This window comes from Rhinatrema bivittatum, chromosome 3 (genome assembly GCF_901001135.1).
Source record: "Rhinatrema bivittatum chromosome 3, aRhiBiv1.1, whole genome shotgun sequence".
In the NCBI taxonomy this organism is placed as follows: Eukaryota; Metazoa; Chordata; class Amphibia; order Gymnophiona; family Rhinatrematidae; genus Rhinatrema; species Rhinatrema bivittatum.
The window spans coordinates 289,518,408-289,530,671 of NC_042617.1; the positions used below are offsets into that span (position 1 = coordinate 289,518,408).

At 46.5% G+C, this 12,264-nt stretch overlaps 1 protein-coding gene across 4 annotated transcripts in view; it reads right to left on the minus strand.

Moving 5' to 3' along the window:
• The window catches only part of ARHGEF25 (Rho guanine nucleotide exchange factor 25), a 211,100-nt gene that overhangs the window by 78,152 nt on the left and 120,684 nt on the right, over positions 1-12,264 (minus strand). The window lies entirely within an intron of this gene.

Consider the following 12,264-nt stretch of genomic DNA (forward strand, 5'->3'; position numbering starts at 1 on the left):
CAGAGAAAAATTACTTTGATGTATGGGGAGGTACTCCTGGAGCAACTGGTCCTAGAACCAATAAGAGGGGTAAGACTTTACATCTAGTTCTCAGTGGAAAGCAAATCTGGTACATAGGGTAATGGTGACAGAGCTGCTGATACGATTGGTTAAAAGCGGGCTATCAAATAAAAATAAAAAGACACTGGAAAAAACTAAATAATTATTTGCTGTGGTCTTTCCTGTGGATGCTTTGGGGACATTTCCACACGGAAACCATTCTTTGTAGGTGATGATTTGGAGGAACTGAAACAAATCAATGCGAATCTTGAAGAGAAGATAGAGCAAATTCACAAATTAAATAATAACAAATCACCGGGTCCTCTTGGTATTCACCTCAGTGTTCTAAAGGAACTAAAATACAAAATTGCTGATCTGCTACTGGTAATCTTTCCAATCTACCTCTGTATCTGAGGATTGGAGGGTATCCAATCTAACACCAATTTTCAAAAAGGGCTCCAGTGATGACTAATTACAGACCCCTGGGAGAGCCTGATATCAGTTCCAAGTAAAATGGCAGAAGTTATTAGAGATGTGAATCGTGTGATGGATCGTCTTAATGATCGATTTCGTCTGGGGGGGGGGGGAGGGAATTGGATCGTCGCGGTTTTGTGTTTTTAAATATCATGTAAATCGTAAATCGGGGGAGGGCGGGAAAACCGGCACACTAAAACATCCCTAAAACCCACCCCGACCCTTTAAAATAAATCCCCCACCCTCCCGAAACACCCCAAAATGTCTTAAATTACCTGGGGTCCAGTGGGGGGGTCCCGTTGTGATCTTCCACTCTCGGGCGTCGGGCACGTTGATAGAAAATGGCGCCGGCCATATTGCCGTAAGCAAAATGGCGCCGGCCGTACGGCAACACGATTCGAGTGCAGGAGGTCGTTCCCGGACCCCCGCTAGACTTTTGGCAAATCTTGTGGGGGTCAGGAGGCCCCCCAAGCTGGCCAAAAGTCCCTGGGGGTCCAGCGGGGGTCCGGGAGCGATCTCCTACGCTCGTGACGTCGGGGAACAGGAACCAAAATGGCGCCGGCGCTACCTTTGCCCTGTCATATGACAGGGCAAAGGTAGCGCCGGCGCCATTTTCTATCAACGCGCCCGACGCCCGAGAGTGGAAGATCACAACGGGACCCCCCCACTGGACCCCAGGTAATTTAAGACATTTTGGGGGGGTTCGGGAGGGTGGGGGATTTATTTTAAAGGGTCGGGTGGGTTTTAGGGATGTTTTAGTGTGCCGGTTTTCCCGCCCTCCCCCTTCCCCCGATTTACGATTTTTGACGATAAATCGGGGAAATTCCTATTAAATATCGCCTCTAACGATTTTTGATGATTTAAAATATATCGGACGATATTTTAAATCGTCAAAAAACGATTCACATCCCTAGAAGTTATTGCTAAGAACAAATTTACAAAACATATGGATAAAAGTAGTTTAATGGGGAAGAACTAGCATGGATTTAGTAAAGGAAGGTCATGTCTTACTAATTTATTAGAATTCTTTGAGAAGATGTGAATAAGCATGTAGACAAAGATGAGTCAGTCAACACAATACATTTGTATTTTCAGAAGGTGTTTGATAAACTCCCTCATGACTCCCTCAAGATTCCTCAGGAAAGTAGCGAGTCATGGAACTGGAGATGAGTTCTTACAGTGGATAGGTAACTAGTTAAAAGATAGGACAATAGTACTAAATAGTTTTCCCAGTGGAAAGAGGTACAGTAAATAGAAGAGTGTCTCAGGGTATGCCTCAGGGACCAGTGTTGTTTAACTTATTCATTAATGATCTAGAAGAGGAAGCAGTGAGTGAGGAGATCAGATTTGCAGAATACACAACATTATTCAGAGCACAGTAGTTAAAACACAAGCAGACTGTGAGAAACTGCAGAATGATCTTGCCAAACTAGAAAACTGAGCATCTAAATGGCAGATGAAATTTAATGTGGACAAGTGCAAAGTAATGCACAAAGGTATAAAACAATCCCAACTACAAGTACACAGTGCTGGGTTCCGTATTTGGAGTCACCACCCAGGAAAAGGATCTTGGAGTCATTGTGGACAATACGTGGGAATTCTCAGCTCAATGTGTGGCGATGGTTAAAAATACAGATAGAATGCTAGAAATTATTCAGAAAGGAATGGAGACAGGGCATCGTTAGCTATGAGCACACAGGGCCCATGCCCTGAGTCCCTTCCTCAGTGCCCCAAGTCTCTGGTTCTCCCCCAGAGCTTTAATCTCTTGCCTGTGGTTGACCTTTTAATCTCGCTCACCTCCCCACCTCTGTACCCTGTCTGGTACTTGTAATCTGATCGCTCCTGCTGGCTCCTCTCCTCTTCCAGTATGTCCATGGCCCAAACAATCCTATGACAAACTATTTGAACCACGTGGGATTCCATAGACACAGAGTCATTTGTCATTGAACCATGCCTGTGTGATGGAAGAGAAGAGGCACCAGTATCGCAGAAGCAGGAGCAAATGAGCTACAAATGCAGAGCACTGAGATGGAAGGTGAGGGGAATAAAAAAAAGGTCATTCATAGGAAAAGATTAAAGCTCCTGGAGGACCCGGGGACTTGGGAATGATGGAGAGATGCGTAGTGTGTGGACTCTTAGACCCAGTGGGTTGGGAGAAGAGTCTGGACGTCCAAATTTGGGGAATGTGTGAATTCCCAGATTGGGTGGAGGGAGAGGGGTAGCAATCAGGAACTATGAGATTGTCTATATTCAGGGGCTGGGGAAGAGGAAGTGGGGACTTCCAGACTGGGTCTGAGGAGGTGATGAGGGATTGAGAGGAGGGGGAGATTGGAGATTCAAAGGGGGAGGAGAGGAGGGGACTCCTAGATTTGGTGGGTGGGAAGGGAGGGAGGAGAGACTGGTGACTTTCAGATTGAGGGGGAGGAGAGGGGTGGGGAAGAGAAAGGAAAGAGCAGGAACTCCCAGATTGGGGGTGGGAGAGGGGGAGTGTTGGGTTTGTGAGGGAAAAGTGGGCTTTCAGAGACTGGTTTGGAATTGTGTGATGACTTTGGGATTGGGACACAGCAGGGACTCAGAGACTGAGTAGGGAGATTAGGGACCTGACAATTAGATGGGGGAAAAATGAATGGGGCTGTTTTAGATGGATTGGGAGTATGAGATGGGGCTGTGGATATAAGATGTCGGGTAGGAGGAGGGAGCTGAGTGAGGAAAGGCTGAGATATGGTGTGAAGGGCATAGCAAACTGGGAAGGGGTGAAAGGCAGTAGAAAGAGATGGGGGAAGGGTGAGATGCAATGGAAAAGGATGGGCTTGTGAAGGAGGTAAGAGATGGGGAAAATTGGATGGGGAGCAGGGGGCTGGGGAAGCAGAAAGAGAAGAAAAGGACTGGAGGTAGGGGAGGTTATGAGTGACAGGAAAGCAGCTGGGGCTGGTGAGAGGATGAGGAACAGAGGAAGGTAGATTAGGGCTGGGGAAGAGGTCCGTACAGAGGGTGGGGGCCTAGGGATCGGGATGAGAGCTGGGGAAAGGGCGAGTGCTGGAGAGGGATGGGACAGTGGGGAAATGGACTAGGAAGGGAATGAGAGAGGGAGATGGAGGGTGAAGTAAAAAGAGGGAGAATGAGAGAGGGGGAAAAGAAGGGGTGAAATCTATCCATGAGTGGATAGAAGCAGAAAAGCTAGAAAAGGAGAAGAGACAAAAGGGAAAGGAGTTAATTAAAAGATGGCGGAAAGAGGAAGAGAGACTGACTGGGAGCAACATGATTAGAAAATGAAAATGTCCAGACAAGGAAGGTAGATAAAAACATTTTATTTTCAGTTTAATGATTAGAATATGTCAATTTTTTTGGGATGTGTGTCCCCCTGATCACTTTGTATTTTGCTCAGTACAGGAGGAAATGCATTTCTGTTTCTATTCCTCTGGTGCTGTACTGCATGCAAAGTTTGGCTTCTCCGAGCTTCCATTTAAATTTTTGTCTGCATGTGTCTAATTTGCAGTCACTTCTTTTTTCTTTGGCAAGGGTCTGCCTGTGTGACACAGTGAGCTATTCTGCAGTTCAGCTTGTTAGGTTTTCCAGTATGACGTGTATTGCTGTTCTAGGACTTGAGGTAATATTTGCATTGCTGCCTTTTCATAAGTAGGGTTACTGATTGACAGGCCGATACAGTAAAAGTCGCAGGAGAGCGGGCAAGCGCCCACGAGTCAGTAAAAAAAAAAAATTCAAATTAGGGCCGGTGGTAAAAAGAGGTGCTAAGGACACTAGCGCGTCCCTAGTGCTTCTTTTTTGACAGGAGCGGTGGCTGTCAGTGAGTTTGACAGCCGATGCTCAATTTTGCCAGCATCGGTTCTCAAACCCACTGACAGCCACGGGTTCGGAAACCGGACGCCGGCAAAATTGAGCGTCCGGTTTTCAACCCGCGAGCCGCGGGCTGATTTAGCATTTTTTTTTTTTTTTAGTTATTTTTTACTTTTGGGACCTCCGACTTAATATCGCCATGATATTAAGTCACAGGGTGGGCAGAAAAGCAGTTTTTACTGCTTTTCTGTACACTTTCCCGGTGCCGGCAGAAAATAACGCCTACCTTTGGGTAGGCGCTAATTTCTGAAAGTAAAATGTGCGGCTTGGCTACACATTTTACTTACTGAATCGCGTGGGAATACCTAATAGGGCCATCAACATGCATTTGCATGTTGCGGGCGTTATTAGTTTCGGGGAGTTAGCTGCGCGTTTTTGACATGTTATTACCCCTTACTGAATAAGGGGTAAAGCTAGCGTGTCGAAAATGCACAGCCAAACGCAGATTAACAGTGCACTCCGTCGGAGCGCACTGTACTGAATCGACCTGTGAGTCTGGTAGTTGGGTGTGTGATGGCATGGCAGATTTGATCTATAGGCTTTGCGGGAGGGTTGGTTTTTTTTGCAGAGTTTTGTATTCCTTCACAGTGTTCTTGGGAGTGGAAGCAGTCTGTGTTGTCGTTATTGAGATGACATCATAATTTGATTATTACTTTTGTATGGTAAGTAGTAAGGGAAGTGTCCTAGTTCTGCTCTGCAGTCATTGTTGGAGGAGTTGCTATGGAGTTCTAATTACTCGGTTATTCGACCTAGGTTTAACAGAATCTGCACTCAACTGGTTCACATCTTTCCTTCAGGACCACTCTACCTACCAGACAGTCTCTCTGGGACCTGCTTTATCACTCTCCCTCCACTCACTCCCTTATGGAGTTATACAAGGATCTGTGCTCCCACCCACAATCTTCGACACCTGCCTGGTCCCTCTTACAACAATCATCAGAGGCCACCAGACCACCTCCCATTTTTAAGCATACAACATTCAGCTAATGATACCACTTGGTCCTGACCCAATCAAAGCCATAAACAACCTTAACAATTGCCTAGAACAGGGGTTTACAACTCCGGTCCTGGAGTACAACAGACAGGTTTGGTTTTCAGGCTATCCACAATGAATATGCATGAAGTTTATTTGCATGTACTGCCTCCATTGCATGCAAATATATCTCATGCATATTCATTGTGAATAGCCTGAAAACCAGGACCTGTTTGTGACACTCCAGGACCAGAGTTGCCTACTACTGGCCTAAAAAGGATGTTAAACAAACTGAAATTCGCCCACAAAAAACACAAAGTACTCTGATTTGAGAAAGGAGAACCCAACTACCTAACCTCAAAGGTTACCCTGGAAGGTACAGTCCTCTACAGCCACCAAGTTCGAAGCCTAGCACTCCTACCGGTCTCTAAACTTACTGCCAAAGCCAAAGTTCAAGCAGTGACAAAAGCAGAGGTTTCTCCCCCAACTACGTTGACTACAACATCTTCAATCACTCCTTGAAGACTCAGTCTTTGCAGCAGCCACCCAGGCGTGATCTCCCGCCTGGACTACTACAACGCATTCTTTATTGGAACGCCCCCCAAACCAAACCAGTGGCTACAACTCATTCAAAACACTGCAGCACAAATGCTGACAAATGGAAGAAAGTTTGACAAGATCATACCAACCTTAAAGGCCTTCCATTGGCTCACAATGCCCTACCGGGCCACATTTAAAATGCTAACTCTAGCCCACAAAGTCCTTACAAGCAATGTGCTGCTCTAATTCAGCTACCATCTCCTACCTTTCATGCCCTCCTGCTCCCTACGCTCGCTAGCACAAGCTCGTTTGGCTGTTCCAGCACTGAAGGAACTTTGTCTCATAAGCATCATGAAGAGGACTTTCAGAGGTGTAGTTCCAGCCCTCTGAAATTTGTAAACTATCAGTAACATCATCTGTGGTACCTGAAGACTAGAGGTTGCCAATGTTACGCCAATTTTGAAAAAGGGATCAAAGGGTGATCCAGGAAACTACAGACCTGTGAGTCTGACCTCTGTGCCAGGCAAAATGGTAGAAACTATCATTAAGAATAAAATTGCTAGATAAGCATGGTTTAATGGGACAAAGCCAACAGGGATTTAGCCAAGGGAAGTCTTGCCTCACCAATCTGCTACATTTTTTGAGGGCATAAATAAACATGTGGATAAAGATGATCCAGTTGATATAGTGTATCTGGATTTCCAGAAAGCATTTGACAAAGTCCCTCACAAGAGACTTGTTAGGAAATTAAAAAATCTTGGGATAGGGGGCAGTGTCCTAGTTAAAAGATAGAAAACAGAGAATAGGGCTAAATGGTAAATTTTCCCAATGGAGAAAGGTGACAAGTAGAGTGCTCCAGGGATCTGTTCTGGGACCACTGCTAATTAATATATTTATAAACTACCTGGAAATGGGAACAGAAAGTGAGGTGAACAAATTTGCCGATGATACAAAATTATTCAAAGTTGTTAAATCGCAAGAAGATTGTGAGAAATTGCAAGACAACACTGCAAAACTGGGAGACTGGGCACACAAATGGCAAATCAAATCTAATGTGGACAATGCAAAGTGATGCACTTAGGGAAGAGTAACCCAAATTATAGCTACTTAATGAAAGGTTCCACATTAGAAGTCACCACTCAGAAAAAGGATCTAGGTATTATCGTTGAAAATAGTACACATTGATATCTTCTGCTCAGTGTACAGCAGCAGCAGCCAAGAAAGCAAATAGTATGCTAGGGATTATTAGGAAAGGAATGGAGAATAAAACTGAGAATATCTCAATGCATCTGTATCGATCCATGGTACGACCTCATCTTTGAGTGTTGTGTGCAGTTCTGGTCACCACATCTCAAGAAAGATATAGCAGAATTAGAAAAGGTACAGAAAAGGGCAGCGGCGGATTCCCGATGAAGACCGGCCCGGGGATTCACTGCCGAGGCCGGCCCAGGAGATACCACGTGGTCTGCCGAGCGTGGCTTTGTCATGGCCGTGCTTGGCAGACCATGTGACTAGCGCAACCGGCCCACCGGGGGATGCTCAATCCCCCGATAGGCCAATCTACCCCTGGAGAAGGGCAACCAAAATGATAAAGGAGATGAAACAATTTCCCTATGAAGAAAGGCTAAAGAGTTTAGGTCTCTTCAGCTTGGAGAAGAGACAGCTGAGAGGAGATATGATAGAGGTCTACAAAATAATGGGTGGAATGAAATGAGTAAACTTTAATCAGTTGTTTACTCTTTTGAAAAGTACAAAGACCAGGGGACACACAATGAAGTTACTGGGTAATACATTTAAAACTAATAAGAGAAAATATTTTTTTACTCAACACATAATTAAGTTCTGGAATACGTTGCCAGAGGACGTCGTGAAAGCTATTAGTGTAGCTGCATTTTAAAAATGTTTTGGACAAGTTCCTGGAGGAGAAGGCCATTAACCATGATTAAGATAGAGTTGCAGAAATCTACTGCTTATTCTTGGGATAAGCATTTTGGAATCTGTCTACCCCTTGGGATCCTGCCAGTTACTTGTGACCTGGCTTGGCCACTGTTGGAAACAGGTTACTGGGCTTGATAGACCTTTGGTCTGACCTAGTATGGCAAATCTTATGTTCTTATGAACTCACTACCATCAACCATTAGACAAGCTCTGGACCAGGAGTGGACAGACAGTGATCTGGGCCCCATAAGAACATAAGAATTTGTTATACTGAGTCAGATCGAGGGTCCATGAATTTGAGCATCCTGTTTCTGAAGTGGTAATTCAGTGCCACGTGTTTGCACCTCCCAAGGCTGCAGCAAGACCTGGGAGTGTTTGCAAGACAAGGAAGAAAAGTGCCAAAGATGGGGGAGGACATGACTTTAATTAAAACAGAACCCACTGCACAGTGCAACACTTTTCTGAATGCTACCTCATTCTGCGCCACAGTAAAGCAGGTTGAGGAAAGAAGATACATCTCTGCATTTTCTTTCTCTTATCCCCCTTCCTACTATATCATTCATGGCATTCCTCCTCCTCTCCCTCCCAGCTCAGAAAGTGCTTCAGGCCACCCCAAAACATCCTTGCAGGTTTCTGGCCCCTAGCCAAGCCTCCTGGGGTTCCCTACAGTCATCGGATAGAGACCAGCTCACAACTGCATTTTTAGATCAGAACTATTAAGTTTTGTCCTTGCTTATCATGTTTTTGCTTATTATGTATGTATTTTGTACCCTGCCCTGAACCATGGAAGGGTGGGTGACAAATATTTTAAATAAAGTCATCGATGTCCCAAATGGATTTATACTGTTGGCAACACTGAATCCTTAGATAAATCACAGAACAGAAATTATCCATGACTGGGCTTTAGTGGAGGGCAGGAGTGAGGTGCATTGGCAGAGTTGTGGGCATGGGAGGTGTCAGTACTGGAATAGCAGAGGGTGCTGCAGGGCAGGACTGAGGTGCATTGGCAGAGCTGGGGGTGTGAGGGGTGTCAGTACTGGAACAGCAGAGGGTGCTACAGGGCAGGAGTGAGGTGCATTGGCAGAGTTGTGGGCATGGGAGGTGTCAGTACTGGAATAGCAGAGGGTGCTGCAGGGCAGGACTGAGGTGCATTGGCAGAGCTGGGGGCATGGGGGGTGTCAGTACTGGAACAGCAGAGGATGCTACAGGGCAGGAGTGAGGTTCATTAGCAGAGTTGTGGATGTGGGGGAGTGTCAGTAAGTACTGGAACAGCAGAGGGTGCTGCAGGGCAGGAGTGAGGTGCATTGGCAGAACTGTGGGCGTGGGGGTGTCAGTACTGGAACAGCAGAGGGTGCTGCAGGGCAGGAGTGAGATGCATTGGCAGAGTTGTGGGCATGGGGGGGTGTCAGTACTGGAACAGCAGAGGGTGCTACAGGGCAGAAGTGAGGTGCATTGGCAGACCTGTGGGTGTGGGAGGGGTGTCAGTAAGTACAGGAATAGCAGAGGGTGCTGCAGGGCAGGAGTGTGGTGCATTGGCAGAGCTGAGGGTGTGAGGGGTTGTCAGTACTGGAACAGCAAAGTGTGCTGCAGGGCAGCAGTGAGGTGCATTGGCAGAGCCGGGCTGTGAGCTCAGTAAATCAGAAGAGAGACGCATTAATCCATGTCCCTCCGCAGTATAGCTGAGTTTTTCACCGATGCTACAAAACAGAGCTTGGTTTAAGATGTTCCCTGGTGACCTAAACATCTTCTTGAGCTTAATTATGATGTCTCCTAACATACATTTATCCAAGCAAAACATTACAAGTCAGCAGAAAGGAAGACATGAGCTTTCATTAAGATATTGGATTGCAGCAGGCACTGCTAATTATTAGGAGTCTGGGCAAGTGCATTAGCTTAGCCGCACAGTTTGGCTTTTAGCTCTAGGCAGACCTAATGACTTGGAGAGTCTGAGCTCACTTCTCTTATATAGGCACTTAAAGCTCTTTCAAACGAAGCCCCACCCTAATTACTATAAGGCACCGTCCAGGCTTCCCAGACACACAGAGGGAAGAGACTACACCTGCCAGTCCTGCCTTAAAAAGGAATATTCTTCTGCTCTATAGCCACCAGTCCTTTCCCTCTGATGAAATCACAGTGTCTGCATTGTCAATTGTTTTCCTAGTAAGAGTGAAGAAAGAGAATGAGACAGGAAGAAGAAAAAAAAAATCCTGGCAATTAAAAATAATCCCAGGCTAGGGGGGGGACTGTAGGAGAGAAGAAGGGATTGGGGGGATCTTCCCCTACTGGTCTCGGCTTTGCTGGATTAGACGGCGGAGTGGTCCTTCAGGATTATGTTCGAGTTAGGCAGGGTGGTCTTTCACAAGGTGGCTACTGAACCACTGGAAGCTCCTGGAAGATGCAGAGATGAATGAAGCTGGGCCAGCAGCGAGCAGAGGTTACCTGTGTGTGTGTGAGACCCAGGTCAGCAGGGCCAGGGCTGCGCCAGTCCCGGCCTTGCCTCCATCGCTTCTCAGTGCCCTGATTTCCTTGGAGCCCCTGGCAACCTCCCCCTCCCCCAAGCAATGGGAGTAAACCCAGGGCTCTGTCCCTGGTCATCTCAGATGACCAGGGACAGAGGGACAGAGGGTTTTTTTTTAGCCCAGCCATGTTGAAAAAATGCTGTTTTATCCTGGACTAAATACACATATTTTCATATTTTCCACTGAGTAAAATGTTTGGTAGGAGACATCGGTGCGGCTGCCGCACCTCCGGGCAAATGTCGGCATCCCAGGCTCTTCCTTTCACTTGATCCGTCCTGAAACGAAAAGTTTGTTTCTGCTTCGGGAAAGTCTAACTTCAGTTCAAGGCTGGCTGGGGGGGGGGGGGGGTGTCCCCCAGGCCCTGCTTCTTCCCTTCGCTTCCACAGACCTTCAAGTGAGACCTCACACAGATAAATAAACTCAGGCGTACCGAGGGATCGTCCAAAAAAAAAAAAAAATTCTATTTATTCAGTTTTAACCAGGAAGTTAAATCTGCTGAAAGGAAAAAATAATGCTATTTTGGTTACTAATCAGGCCGTGTGAATTAGTGACCTCCCCTTTCTTCCCACCACAGAAGCTGCATTTAGAGGAAAAAGTCATCCCAAGAGATGAGATATCATTAAAGGGGGGGGCTCTCTGTGAGGAAATGACCAAGACCCCCGAAGCTGCTGGCTTTTCTCAGGGGCTGCGGTGTGAGGAGTCAGTGTATTTGGGAGAGGATATTCAGGGTAATCAGAAACAGGCTGAGCCAGTCCTACTCTTAACCACCCACCTCTCTCCGCCATTACACCCAAGGACCTGCAGTTCCCGCTTTCCCCTAACAGAAACCGGATCTAAAACTCCATGAGCGGGGATGGGGGTGCAAGCCAGGACTGGCTTGGCCTGGCCCTGAAGGGATGGAGTCAGCCGGTCACCCTTGCAGGCCCAGCGAGGTTAATCTGGCCAAGCCCGATGACCCAGAGAATCTTTGGGATGCAGTTCTCGGTTTGGTTCTTAGAAGCAGCAGGCCCGGGAGACCCCAGAACGGTGCGGCTCCTTTCATTTCCGAAAATACCCGAAAGCCTCCAGCAGCAAGGCGGAAGCAACTGGTTTTCAAATAAGGGGGGGTGAAGAAGAAGATGGGGGGGCTTCCGTCTGCCTCTCTCTTTTTTTTTTTTTTTTAAAAGGGGATTTTATTTGGCCTTTGAAATCATGAGAATGTTTTTGGATTAGGAAGGGTTACCTGTATGGTGCCCAACCAGTTTCATGCCCTGAAGCTTCTGCGAGCCAGGCCTGGTTTTCCTCCAGGGCGTCTATGGACTGGTAAAGCGCAGCAGGAACTACAAGTTCAGAGATGCCATGGGGGGGGGGAGGGGCCAAGGCTGTTCTTAATGACCCGGATTATTAACCCTAAATTTGGATACATGGAATTTGTTTCAGAACTTCTGAAAATGTAACTTTTATCCAGAATCCCAGACAATATCGCGTCCCAACACCCCCCCTCCCCCCCCCCCAGATCCACCAAATTTCCTGCTTTAGAGCCTGCACGCTGCAGTATACACTGGGTTAAGTACTAAGAAAATAAAAAAATAAAAGAGATCCAGTAATTCTCCCTCTCCCCTGCAGGCTTAAAACTTGGCTTGGAACCAACAGGGTATCCTGAAGCGCTTCCAACATTTTTTTTTTCTTTCACATTTGCACGCTGTTTAGTTTAATAAAGCTGACAAAAAAATGACCCGTTGAGCTTATTATTATATAAACACTCTACATTTGAAAGGAAAAGTGCTGGAGCAGTTCAGCACACACACAGGCCCTGAAGCTTCAGTAAAGATGAGCACGGTTTGATGCTTTCTACAACACCAGCACAGTATTACTAGTGGGCCGAGTGCTGTAAATGGGATTGCTAGGTCACCAGGGACATGATCTCTTGTTCCGCTCACAAAATAT